Below are 15,204 nucleotides of genomic sequence, written 5' to 3'. Positions count from 1 at the left end.
GTATTACACGACTAATGCTATTCAGGGCCCTATTTTATTAGTCGACCAAAAACGACTCGACTGGAGTCACTGTCGACCAAAAATTTCGCTCGACTTGGCTCTATCACTCTAGTTTATCGACAGTTATCACTCTATGTGACTGGATTACTATGGGAGTCGACGGGTGACATCTGAAATATGCATGCTTACTTTGAACGACAATGATTACAGACGAGTCATCTGAATTCGCTCGAATTACAAAATAGACCCCTCAATACACTAGTTGTATGATCACCTTGGCGTAGCCGCCCACGGCACGGGGTTGTGCTGGTTCCCAGCACTTCCTTGAGACGATTCTTATGAGTTTAAAACAGCCTCCGTGTCGAAACAGGTTGAGAGAGTCTTGAAATGATCAATCGGAACCATCTACTTAGCTACTTTTCTTTGGGGTCTATTTTATAAGTCGAGTCGATCAAAATGACTCGACTGGAGTCACTGTCGACCGAAAAAGTGCTCACCGCATCAAAACAAAGGCGCCACTTTATATGGGATTTAACATTGTGACAGCATTGCTGTTCTGTCAAACACACAAAACTACGGTGGCGCTATCTATGCTTTCCATAGCGGCCGTTTTGGTTATTTTAATGATTCATTGACGAAGTATTGTTGGCGAAGGTTTATCATGTTAATTGATGTAAAACCAAATAAATAAATAATAAATGTAAAGAAATATTCACAGTTTTTGAAGGTGTACTGTTGGATACTGTTGGAAATGTCAGTATCCGACCGCGTTATGACATATTTTTTTTTTCAAATTGTTATTGTGAACGTTCAATTAAACTGATTTTCACTAAAAGTAATCCAAAGGCTTCTAGTATCATTTGCTAGTACAAGTGGACCAATTCATTGCCTATGGCCGGAGTTATTCTGGTGTCCTCCTGGGTCAGGACGGGTAAAAAATCGATCAATTTTCTTTTCTGAACAGATTAACCATTGTATGTGGTGCTTAACTCTTCTAATTTAACAGAAAACATAAATAATGTATCCTCGGCTAATATTGTGATAGTGTGGGGCAACCGATAGCGATCAAGGTAACCTCACGGTCATCCGGAACATCCGTAGAAGTGGGCGTTTCTTGAAAATTGAGCTATAGGATTTTTTTTTCAATCTCGATTGACCATTTCTTGGTCCTTCAGAAGATCCGGAAGATCCGTAAGCGTAGACATATCCTTAAAGTTGACCTAGAGAGTTGGGATTTTTTTCAAACGATTTGCAGTGATAAGCTTTAAATTATTATACCATTGTTGCCTCGGTGCGATCGAAAATTGCCATTTATTGGTCCCCCGGAAAATCCTGAACAATCGTGAAAACTGACACACGTAGCTAGGATTTTTTTTGCTAACGGCTTGCAGTGATGAGCTTCAAAATAGTATACCATCGTTGCCTCAGTGTAATACCGAATGGCCATTTCTTGGTGTTTGGGCAAACCATCACCATCGCATCTAACCGTATGATCGGCTCTGAGCTCTTCCTCTACACTCTACAGCATCTACTACTGCATCATTCTATTACATAATTAATCAATAACACAACGTAGTCTAGTCCGATTGAGTGTACACTTTGTTAAATTAAGAATGTGAAATAAATGTTTTACTATCTGTAAGAAATGTCGTCTGTCGAGCCTATCCTTGCTCGATCACTTGGTTTTTCGGGAGATCCGGAACATCCGTAAATATGATGAGCTTCAAATTAGTATAGTTGCCTTGGTATAACCTCGAATGGACAAATCTTAGTCCTCCGGAAAATCCGGAACATCCGTAAAAATGAAATTCTATCAATTGACTAACAGAGCTACGATTCCTTCCGAACAATTTGCATGTGTAGTTTCGTATCAATGTCTTCACTACCGTCTGATCCTAAAAAACAGTTTTGTGGTCCTTCGAAAGATCCGGAATATCCGAAATGATGGACATTTTTTTAAATTTGGGTTTAGGAGTTGCAATTTTTTAAACCGCTTTTAAATTTAACATTTATTTAGTAGGCTTAAGGTGAATATGCAACGAAGCCAAGTGTCAAATTTTCAAAAGCACAAATCTTAAGAACCAAACATCCGATTTAGCTGGAAATTCAATCAATTGGTCACATGCGGGGGGTGACCAATCGATTAAGTTTTCAGCTTAAACTGATGATCGGTTCTCCAGATTTGTGCTGTAGAAAATTTGAGGTTTGGCTTCGATTCATCTTCACCTTAACCGCCGAGCGTTACGAATCCTTATTCATTGGACTTGATTTACAAATTCATATTGCTCTTTAGCGAACTAAGTAAAATTTTGGGAACCGGTTTGGTCGTCCACGTGGTTAAACCATCCGTAATATCTTTAATGGCAATTTCTGGTTCTACGCAAGATCCGGTACATCGGTAAAATGGTCATAAATAGTCATATGCTGACAAAAAACTACAGAGCAGCAATTTCGTTCAAATACTTTTCATACGTAATTTCAGAATCTAGTTAAGAATCGGTAAAGTCCGAAAAAGTGGACATTTCCTTGAATTTGACCTAGAAAGCTGCAATTTCTTCTTAAATATTACATTCGTGGTTTCAGTATCGTGTCCTCACCGCAAACAAGTCCAACGAAAAAGCGAAGGGAAAAGTCTCAACAACCATTAAGAGAGGATCAATATGTATGAAAAGCTTCACTGAAGAGTACCGTAAAAACTCTACTTTCTAAATTTGCCTCCCCCTGAGTCCGAATATGTTTGCTAAATTCTTAACGCTGGCTATAAAACGAAAAGGGGTGATTCGATGTTGACATATCTTGCCAACGTTTTTATAGCAAAGTTTAAGCAGGCTATGAATTAAGTTTGTTAATTGGATTGTCAACAGTTTTCACAATATTTGTTATGATTTTTTTCGTATTGGAGCTTTACAGTTAATTTTATTTTTTGCTGTTTCAATCAACTTGTAATTATTTTTTCTATGTTTTAGGTAACCAGAAGTTCAAATCTACAGCTAATGATGAATAATGTACAAAAAGTCGCCGCATTCAAAATTGGAATAATTATTTGAAGTCTGGGTCAGAAGACTCTTAAATACTGTGTTTTTTTGGAGAAACCATTTTGATTTTTATTTCCAACAACATATACACTAAAACCTCAATTTACGAAGTCTTTTTTTACGATACCAATTTAAGTCACTTTTTTTACGAAGTAACTCAATTTACGTCACTTTTTTACGCAGTGCGTATATTGAGTTTAGACAATAATGTGGGAAATTATTGACCTCTGGTTGTGGAAAACCGTTGGAAACCCTGTAATATGGATATTTTCGGAACAGGCACGCCGAGAGGATGACGAAAATCGATGTCCGACGCCATTTTGGAATCCAAGATGGTGACCTCTGGTTTGAAAAATCGTTGAAAACTCATGCAATATGGGTATTTTCGGAACGGACACAACGAGGGGATGACAAAAATCGATGTCCGATGCCATTTTGGAATCCAAGATAGCGACCCCTGTTTTGGAAAAATCGTTGGAAACTCGTTAAATATGGGTATTTTCGGAACGGGCACAACGAGGGGATGACGAAAATCGATGTCCAACGCCATTTTGGAATTCAAGATGGCGACCTCTGGTTTGGAAAAATCGTTCGAAACTCATGCAATATGGGTATTTTCGGAATCGAAATCGAAAAATCGTTGGAAACTCGTTAAATATGGGTATTTTCGGAACGGGCACAACGAGAGGATGACGAAAATCGATGTCCGACGCCATTTTGAAATCCAAGATGGCGACCCCTGGTTTGAAAAAATCGTTGGAAACTCATGTAATATAAGTATTTTTGGAACGGCCACGTCGAGGGGATGACGAAAATCGATGTTCGACGCCATTTTGGAATTTAAGATGGCGACCTCTGGTTTGGAGAAATCGTTGGAAACTCATGCAATATGAGTGTTTTCGGAACGAGCACTACAAGATGGCGACCCCTGGTTTGAAAAAATCGTTGGAAACTCGTGAAATAAGGGTATTTTCGGAACGGGCACGACGAGGGGATGACGAAAATCGATGTCGACGCCATTTTGAAATCCAAGATGGCTGGCTACGTTTGGAAAAAAATGTTGACGAAAATCGATGTCTGACGTCATTTTAAATTCAATTCACCAAAACATCAATTAACGAAGTCTGTTTTTACGCAAAATTAATTGACGTCACTTCCGTCTCACGATTGCGAATTAAAGAAAACCACGTGGTTTTGGACTGACATTGCTGAAAATGAATCAGCATACTTTCTGTATGTAAGCGCAAGTAGTGATTCTTAAGGGTATGCGATATGGATTTTTTCCATGTCGATACGAAACGAAACGATACGCGGAATATCTTGCGCTGATAATGACGAAACGAAACGAAATTTGAAAATGTTTCGTGTAACTCGATACGAAATCAAATATCTCTACGGAATTTTTCGAAACGAAACGAAATTTTTGAATTTGTTTCGCGGAATACACGTTTAAGTTTTTTTTTTTTTTGTCAAAAGCTGGAAATTTGACAATAGGCATAAACGTCTTTTCAAATCGTCTACCATATGGAAACCTTAGCGTTGCTCAGCGGAATCCTTACATGTTTTGGTTTCATTTCAACATATCTGACACTCACACAAGGCAATCAGTGGATTTAATTTAAATGTAGCAACTAAGAAGTGGGTCGAAAAGCAGTTACAAACATTTAAAACAATCTCAAAAATAGTGAGAGGAGTCCAAAATTAATTTGATTTTTAGAAACGCCTTACAATTTTTTTAATCATGTGGATATGCTAATATATACCATAAAACATGGAACAATGATATTAATTATTTTTGCTGTACTTTATGCTTTGTGGCTTGAATGAATGGGATTGGGGACACAAGTCGATAAGTGATCATGAAAATACTAAACTTTCCCAGTTGGAACATAACGCAAGAAGAAATATAAGTAGAACAGAGGAATCACTGGAATATTTGCTTTAGTATTTGCTGGAGTATTGAATCAAATTAAATTTTAAAAAATCCATCAACACATACCTAAGAAATCAATCAAGATAAATTTAAAAGAACTGCAAAAGTAATAAACTCCAAGAGATATTGCGACAGCAACTTAACCAGGATTGCCTGTTGGGGTAATTTAGAAGTTCTTAATAAATTTTCTGGAAAAGCCTTGCATAAACTGTGAACTAATTCTTGGAGGGATCAAATCTGTATGAATGCAAACTTTTAGAGTAAACCTTGTAGAAAATACTGAAGGTATTTCTATTATTTTGTAGAGCAAATACTGGACAAATGATCCTATTCCAAAATCTGTGAAGGAATTTCTGGACGATTTCTGGAAGAAATAAGGATTGTTGAGATTATCTCATTTTCAGATTCTTTGCTTAAAACTGACTACAAAATCACATTTTCACTGAATTTTGAGCCTCGAGAGTATTTTAAAAAATGTTTGAAAATTTCGAAAAAACAGTTTTGAACCTGGACTACATAGCATAGAGGAACCGCAAATAAGATTGACAAGTTCACCCATGTTCGTTCAGACAATCCGTCTTTCAATGAGCTAAATTAAATGTTTGGTTAATTTATTTTTCTCAAGATCTAGATGTGCGAAAATTGAAAAAAAAAATTGTTGCGCTTTTCTATTGTGGTATACCCTAGGTACCTCACCAAACTTGAATCTTAATCCGGAACCAATTTTGATGGCGCTTGCAATGCATGAATCAAATTTATAACTGATTGTGATTTTTACTAATACTAATTTTTACAAATCATCAAAATCGATCGAAAGATGGCGAAACTAGAGAATTTTGAAAGTTGATGTCGGTATTGAAAAGGTTAAGACTTTTGCCTTGCGGCATTTGGCTTCTAATACTTGTAATGATATATTATCAATATTCGCATTTTTTTTAATTGGGGGTCGTGAGTAAATTGGGTCACGTTATAAGAGGAGAGAGGAGTTGGTGGTGTGGTACAGCTTGAATAAACCTAGATTCATTTTTCGATATAAAATAATGTATGCATCTTCCTTGTTTAAGGTGAATATAAATCGAAGGCATACCTCAGAATTTCAAGAGCACAAATCTAACGAACCCGACAGCGGTTCAAGCTGAACACTTGATCGATTGGCCATCGAGTAACCAACCGATAGATTTTTCAGCTTGAATGGACGTCTGGTTCTTTAGATTTGTGCTCTTGAAGATTTGAGGTGTGGTTTTGGATCACCCAAATCAACGCGATTTTTTACGGCGACAGCAACAAACAATCTCTGCGATTTCGCTGCTACATGTAGAGTTTAATGACACAACAACGAAATCGTGGAGAGCCTTAACTCATTGGTGCGTGCTATTAGTTTTCTCTTCTATTCTCCCGCTGTTCTTATGCAGAGTTAAAAGTGACGTCATAGCGGGAAAGCAAGAGAGAGAACTAATGCGCGCATCAATAATCTGCACCACCTGAGCAAATCCATAACATCAGGGGCTCACGCTCCGCAGCTATTTTTGACATTTGTGTACAAACAATTTTTGCGATATATTAACGGATTTGCTCAAAAGGACACGCGATGTTCACCGGAGGAAACCATGGTTTTGCTTTCTTCATTCTTATGGAAGATAACACTTCGGTAGTTCATCAAACGCAGTTGTTCCTTTCCTGGGCTATTCGCCACGAGGAATTTAGGGCAAATGGGCGTTTTTGGAAACTTTACAACGGCAGTGCAGTTTATCATATCCTGCGGACCAGTCAATACTACAGTCATCCCACAGTTATGAATAGCACACAGATATGGATCAAAGTTGGATTAAACGGAGAATATCTCATCAAATAGAGTAGCGATTACGCAGAACCCATTTTACCTACGCGAACCATAAATCTATACAGCATCGCAATCAACAATAACATGCTTAAACACATTTGTTCCATTCGTAGGAAATAAAATGTCATACATATGCCTAGAAGCGTCGATTCATATTTGTGGGGCATTGAAACCCATACCACAGTTATGAATCTAAGATAAGACGATTCCTCAAGAAGCGCCAAAACGTATGCTTTCACTAGCACACCATTCGTTTGCCTCGCAGATAATTTGCTGTTATAGTGTTCTGATCCATGATACGAGTTGATTTGATCCATAATACGGACCCATTTTTGACTGTAGCTGCTAGGAGTAGAAGCGAACGCTTTGCTTTTTTTGTTCGAAATTAAACTCGAATTTCGCGAAATTCCGTTTTATTCCGTTTGTTTTCAATTTTCCGTGGAAATATTTTAACAATTTGGCGAAACGAAACGAAATAGTAAAATACAAATTTCGCCAGTGCGAGTTCCGTGGAATTCCGCGGAATTTCGTTTCGAAGCGTATTTGACGGAATCATTCGGTATTTCGCATACCCTAAGTGATTCTTTTATAAATCAATATTACTTAAGATGACTGAGTTTTAGCAGTTTCAAATTGCAATGTGGCTTCCTGGAGGATCTAGGATATCGGTACAAATTATAACAGTACTCATTTTCTGCACCATATAGATAAGGGCCTGTGCCATATAAAAAAGCATGTATTGATAATTGGTTACGCTTGTAGATCCTAAGACCTATATACAATATAGAGCTTGCAGGACCTAGGACATTCACACAAGTTAAAACAATACACTGTTTACTCACAGGAATGGTAAGAAGCCTGTGTTGTCATTGGCGTAGGAACAGGGGGGGTCAGGGGGGCCAGGCTCCCCCCAGAGTCATCCAGGCCCCCTCCAGAATTTTGGATGATTGTGTATATAAATATTTAAACAAAAATAAAAATTTACATTATTCTTAAGTGAAGAAAAATTTTCTGAATCAATTGACAAATATTCTTCAGTAGTTAAGTTCTTTTATTTTGCTCAAAATAGTGGGAAAACCTCGCTTATCGTACACAGTAACAGTGTGGCAGTTCTGACTTTGGTGAATCGTGCGACCATCGAAAGATTAATCGTCGACATCTCCGTTGGAAAATACTGTGATACCAAAAAGCTACAGTGTTCTGGAAATTCGGTTCCTTAAATTCGCATTTTTTAAATAGTACAAACAGTACTATTTCAAATGTTTTAGCATGGTGCAGCATTTGACCTGCATTATGATTTCCTATGTTCTTGGAGGGTGCTCTGATCGAGTTGTCTGGTGATGATGATTGCCCTCATAAGATTTCTTCTAAAAAATCCATACATTCATTACAACTCGTTTCATATCCGACCAAATTAATTGATAAAGATGCTGTCGACAAATAAATTAATAGTTAAAATTACTAAAGGATCTTCTTAGACATAAGATAGTTGGAATTATCACATCTCTTCAAGTAATTTCAACCTGACTAAAACTTCTTAGAAAAGTCCAAAAAATCGGCCATAGTTTTTAATTCCAGAAATATGTTCTTTCTTTGTCCTCGCTTCGTTTTTTTTAATAACTTCACATGAATGAATTTATTAATTAAGCTTTAAATTACGTTTCACCAAAACCAAAATTCACAGTCTCAAAAATTTCAGTTAAATCAGTTAAGGTTTATCGAAGAGTGGCTTTATACCTTTTGCGACAAATTTCTTAGAAATTAGTCAAATAATATAGTGAGATTTGTTCTTCTTCAAGTTCATCACGAAATGTGTTTCCTAATTCAACTAAAAAAAACTTAATCTTTCAAAAGTTCAAACGTTGCCTTAGCAATTTTTACTAAAAATCATTGTTTCTGTCAAATTCGTTCATATACACACTAAGCTCTTACGGTGAATTTCACCGTAATCTCAACAGCTGAACAGTTTGGTGAAATAAAACACCGTAACTTCGTTGGAATTCAACGGTTCAGCTGTTGAGATTTCACAGGAATCCGTAAAATAATTTAAGTGTGTAGTTTTTCAAAAAAAAAGTCCTTCAGAAATATTTCAAAATGCATCGTAAATTGTGTTACAAATTCTCCTATATTTTTTGTTTCTGTAAATTCTGCTTCAATTCCCCCGGATTATGTAGGAATTATCTATGAGAAGTATTTTGGAATATCATTTGGCTTCGAATCTTCAGAGGAAATTTGTTGACAAAACCTCAGGCAAACTTTTGCTTCCAAAATTAGCAAAATGACTGTGCAGGGATTTATTAAAAATTCATAAATAAATTTGGCAGAATTCTAAGAGGCTTTTTGGCAGAATTATGGAAAGTCCAGAAGTCAAAGAAGGAATTCAGCTAGCATTCATTGATAATATCTTAAGAAGTTTTTTTTTTAATTCCTTAGAGAGATTTAAATTATCCTGTAGTTATTATGTAGATTATAGATTATCACTTATCTTTGGTTGTTTCGTTATCCATCTGTTGTTTTTATCTGCTTTAACATTTTGTTGTTTCTCTTTCCTTCGCATGACCTCGCAACCTCGTACAAAAAATCGTACTCCAAAAAGTAAAATTTCAAAGAATCTAATGAAAAAATAAATTCTTGGAGTTTTGAAAAATTTCAGAATTCCTATACTATGGTTTCTAATTTTTGAAAGCCCATCAGAAATTCTTAAACGTTTTTTCAAAGCAATGCCAAAATTTCCTCCAAGTTTGTTTTAAATTATTAATTTTACCATAAGACATCTTTCGCGATGTTCGTGAAAAATACCGCCAATGTTTTCACGTTAAACTTCTACAGTTCTACCACACTGGTTAAAAATATTCCCTCCAAAATGTATATTCCCTCCGTTTTAACATAAATCTTTGTCCATTACAAACGACGATAAAAATAAACAAGATTTTTTGTATGCATTCTTACAAAAAAATACCAGAGCTTATCCTGCGAGGTACATCGTCAGAAATTTCGTAAAAAGTTCAAAAATTCTACGGTGCACATTTGAATTTCTTGAAAATACTTAAGTATTATTGAATTTGTTTACCGGCATATCGGTCTATTTTGCTCGAAGTAAGAGGGAGCATGGAGAAGAAAGCAATGAATACTAGATGGATAGGTACCGTAAGGGAACGGCGAAAGAAATTGGATAAGATGTTGAAGAGGGCAAACCATATGAAACAGTATTATTTGAAACGCCCTTCTTTGTGGCTAACGTTCCCTATGGGAACGGCTTGGTGTGTTTTGAGAATGACACAACCAAGAGTATTTTTTTCAAATTCAATTTGAACTTGAATAATATCAATGAAGTGATTCGTAGAGTAATTTGTTAAGATGTGCCTTAAAAATATTGAGGTGTTTCTGGAGTAGTTTTTGAGTCAAATATGCAGAATTAAATAGATTCCTAGATATTCTTTATAGAATAATCCTTTCGGAAAAAATATTGAGTAGTTTTTAGAACCTGAAAGAATACCAGATGAAATTTCTGGAGAATTGTTTTGAGAAGCTCAAAATTGGTTTGTAAAATTATTTTGTAAATTTGTTGAGAAAAAACCTTTTAAAAAATCTCCAGAAGGATCGATAATGCTGTCTAAAGTAGAAAATCCTCGGAAAATGCTTGGGTTGATCAATGGTGATTTTTTTGGAATGATGCTAGGACGACATCCCAGAGAAAACAATATTATAATTCTCCAAAGAAATCTCTGAACAATTTTTTTTGGAGATTATTAAATATTTTCACGGAAGAGTTTATGAAAAAATAACCTAACGTATTGCACCAAAAACTTTAGAATGACTGAATTAAAAAAATAATATGTAGGCGTTTCTGAAGAAATTTTAAAATATTGTATTCGAGACAGAATTTCGAAGGTCTTCGGAGATCAATATCAAATTGATTTTTAGATAAATCTAAAGAAGCACTTAGAGAATTTTATGTGATAAAATGTAGATAGATTTGTGAAAAACTTCTCTGAAAAATCACTAGGAATTGAATCTTGTTTAATGATTTATGAAAACCTTGTGGAATATTATGGATGAGTCTCGAAACAATCAACCAATGTTTTTTTTTTTTTATTGTCGGGAAGTCTTGAATGCTCGCTGTGAATTTTTCAAGCAATCGTTTAAAAATTTCTCAGAGATTTTTTGAAAGATTTGTTGAAATAATCTGAAGAGAAACCTTAGGAAGAATCTCGAAGGCAAATTTGGAAAAACTGTTAGTGCACTCTGAAGAATTTGTGTAAAGCTTCCATTTTTGATGATCTAGAAGACAATTTTGGTAATATTTATTGAACTATTTCTTGGAGAAATCCTCAGTAATTTAAGAAAATCTTTAACAAATTATCAATGTACAACAGGATGATATTTTCATTTAACAATTAATTTATGTATAACAAGTACGTTCAAACTTCGAAATTCTTCAAGAGATTATTTTGAGGAATTTGATACAGATTCTTCGAAAATTTTTTTAGATAGATTAGAAAACCTAGGGAAAATCCAAGCAAAAATCTCTTAAATAATAATTACTAATCCCGTGAATGGTTTTCCGTGGGAGTCCCAGCAGGAAATCAGTGGAAACTGGTAAAGGCGTTATTGGAGAATGTACTGGAAAAGTACGAAAATAATTTATGAAGAGAACTGAACTGAAAAGTTCAAGTTTTATGATATTAATATAATTCAATCCCAAATATCTTGAAGCGGTAACTTATAGGAAGATCATTGATATTAGAATTTTGAATTGTTTTTGGATAAAAAATCATATTGCAGCATCAAAACGCCTTTTCTATAACCAGAAATTGAATTTTCAGAAATACACCAAAAGTTGCCCTTAGAAAAAAAAAATTATTTTAAATTGCACCATGTTAAAACTGCCCTTAAAACATGGGATATTAATGTGGAAAGAGATAAACGTAACATTGTTGGTGGAGCATCTGGAGTAACTTATGAAACGGGCGTATTTTCTTAAGTTTTATGATATTAATATAATTGAATCCTAAATATCTAGAAAACGGCTAGTTTTAGGAAGATCATTGTTATAAGCATTTTGAATTGTTTTTGGATGAAGAATCATATTACAGCATCAAAACGTCTTTTCTGCGGCCAGAAATTGAATTTTTAGAAATGCACCAAAAGTTGCTCTTAGAAAAACTTTTTTATTTTAGATTGCACCATGTTGAAACTGTGCTTAAAACATCTGGTTTTACATTGAAATTTTACAGAAGAAATTTGAAAAAAATCGAAGATACCTATTTTTTGCAATTTGTGTTTTAAGGTTTTATTTCGATTTTTTCATGATAATAAAAGTATTTTTTTTTAGTGTATATTTTTTTTACAAAGCCTATTTGATTGTCTACCATCCCTCCTCAGACACTATTTCTCAATAACAAACGGTTTCCGAGGTACAATTTTTTTATAAATGGTGGTGTCAAAAATACATACGCCCTTATCAGAAGTTACTCTCGATTCTGAACGATCCCCAATTATATGAGACAATTTTCGTCTCATTTACTTAATACATCTGCGCAGTTTCATCCAAATCGGAATGGTACATGTCAGATTTCAGCATTTTATGGACGATTTCGCGTGGAACCGCTCATGAGACAAAATCACAAACAGATAAAATCAACGCAAATCTGTGCAAACTACGAGATTTGTGAAAATCATGATTATTGCGAGCAACATAACTTCGGTAATTATTTTTAAATACATTGTAGATCTGATGGTGGCTGAAAACCAGTAAGCCAAAACGTTATAATCGTGTTTCAGTGTGTAGTAATCACCGAAAATTATCAACAATCTCCAAATATTACTTCGGTAAGCCAAGAATTTGCTAGGCCCCCCCTAGGCCCCCTCCAGAAAAAAATCCTAGCTACGCCAATGAACCTACTATACCCCGAAAATCCTGAGTCATCTATTTACTAATCATACTCAGTTAAAATCTTCAAGATTTCAAATTCACAATGTTTTTCTCTACATGTATTTGTTTAATATAAGAAGATGCTATTTCTTAAACTATTACAGAAAATCTTACATTATTCCTCCATAAACTAATGCGAATATTTCTTCAAGAATACTTAGGAAGATTTTTTCAAGAGTCTCTTTTTTTTCACTCAAAATGAATTCATTTTTTTTTTCGAATAGGTACTTAAATAATACTTCGTGAAGATTTGTTACAATTTATTTATTTTAATAAAAAATTTGGACTTTCCATATGAATTACAGTGTTGATAGACTCACACTCAAATCTCAATCAATACGCTCTCCCGTGAGAGCAAACTCATTAGAGATCTGTTTCGTTTTTTGAAGCAAATTCACTCAATCAATTTAAACCGTAAAAAAATGATTCAGTCGCAAAACCCGTCTAAAACTCGAGAAACCCGTATGTTGTTGTTTACGTTAGAAAGGATTACTTTAATTTTACCAGACTAACAAGAAATTGTTGCCGTATGTGAGTAAATTGTGGAAATACGAGTTAATGAGTCAGAAAGGTGAGCCAAATCATCCATGATTTTTTGACTGCTGAGTTGCGTGATTGACAACTCACGCATGAAAAATCTCAAGCGTGAGTTATGAGAAATTGAGTTTTTCACAACATTGATGAATTATGCGTTGGTTTTCTTCCCCGAAGAATTCATCTAAAGATGCTTTAAAAAATCATTCAAGTATTTATTATTGTTCTAATGAAAAAAATTTCGACTCACAAGAATTCGGTTAACGTTTGGTAAATGTTACATTTTAATTTCACCAGAAAAGGCCGATGAAATTGTCAATAAAATTAAATTTATGATAGCGGGGATGATCCAGACATAACAAATTGCAAAGAATCGCAGATTGAACACTTAAGGAGAATTTCAGAAGAATCTCCAGAATATCTGGGGAATTTTTTGTGTTCATTCTGCGATTCTAAACATCAGTATAGGAAAGCTCCTTATGAAAATCCTAAAGTAGCGCTTGGAACCTTATTCATCACATTTTCAAAATTCGAAATTCCGAGGATTTTTTGATAGATAGTAAAATATAGTTTCTTTAGACAAAGAGTTGATATTTTCCGTAATTATTATTATTATTATTATTATTATTATTAATATTCATTTTGGACACTTTGCCATACGTGCGGCATTCGTGTCGAATTTTCCGTAATGAAAATTGTAATTTACAAGCATTACTGATATTCAGAGATAATAGCTGATATGAGACAAAAACACAAACAGATAAAATCAACGCAAATTTTCCCAAACTACGAAATTTGCAAAAATCATAATTATTCTTCGGTAAATCAAGAATTTTCGAGGCCCCCCCTAGGCCCCCTCCAGGAAAAAATCCTAGCTACGCCAATGTGTGTTGTATTTGAAAACTAACCTCTATTATTTTATTTCGGTCGTAGAACCCAAGGCTTATATTCAATGGAGTTCTTGGAGGACCTAGGACATCTGCACAAATTATCACAACACACCGATTGCTCACATGGATGGTTAGGGGCCTGTGCCATATCAATAAAACATCAAAGAATCGCTAAATATTCCAGTACATTACAGGTATATGTTTTAGGAAATTTTTTGATGAACTAGGACATCTGTTGTACTCACATAGTTACCAAAACTTGGATCTGACAATACAAATGCTTCTTAAAAATATAACAATCATCTAGGGTCCAGTATTGTGAGACATTCTTCTACATAGAAATGATAAATTGATCTCCGTTAACTAATGTTGAATCATATGCCCAAACTCCAAAGAGTTCTTGGAAGACCTTAACTTGCACACATTCTAGCCTGATTAAGAACCCAGTGTATTAATTATATGTTAATGATACTAAAAGAGCACATTTTTTCTAAATAATATAAATTAATTTCATAGAAGTATAGTGGTAAGCTCCATCGAAGTTAATACGCGATTGGCGTATTAACTTCGATGGAGCTTATCACCAGTAGACTCCAAATGGCAAAACCTCGTTTTACAAACTGAGCTCCCTCGTTTTACGCACTGATTCAATTTACGCACCAACTCAATTTACGCACCCCCGATCTAGTTCGTAAATTGAGGTTACAGTGTACCGTAATTTTGGGTGAAATTGATCATTTTTCACGGTTTTTCTAGTCTGTTTCCTATAATGTTAACAATGCCAAACAACTGAATGCAGGAAAACAAGTACGAAGGTGAGCCTCATCGACTTATGTATAGAAATTTTCTAACAAATGTCATTTTAGTGTTAACAAATATCTCTAAAATAAAAAATCAGAGGATCTCATTTCGGGGTGAAATTGATCACTTGTCAATGCCATTGTTGTTAGTTTTCAAAACAACTCTACATGATAAATTTGAGCTCCCTCAATCCGAATATGCTTGTCAAATTCTTAACAATGCAATATTTAAATAAC

Source organism: Aedes aegypti, chromosome 3, assembly GCF_002204515.2.
Source record: "Aedes aegypti strain LVP_AGWG chromosome 3, AaegL5.0 Primary Assembly, whole genome shotgun sequence".
Lineage (NCBI taxonomy): Eukaryota > Metazoa > Arthropoda > Insecta > Diptera > Culicidae > Aedes > Aedes aegypti.
Note: the sequence above shows the minus strand (reverse complement) of the source record.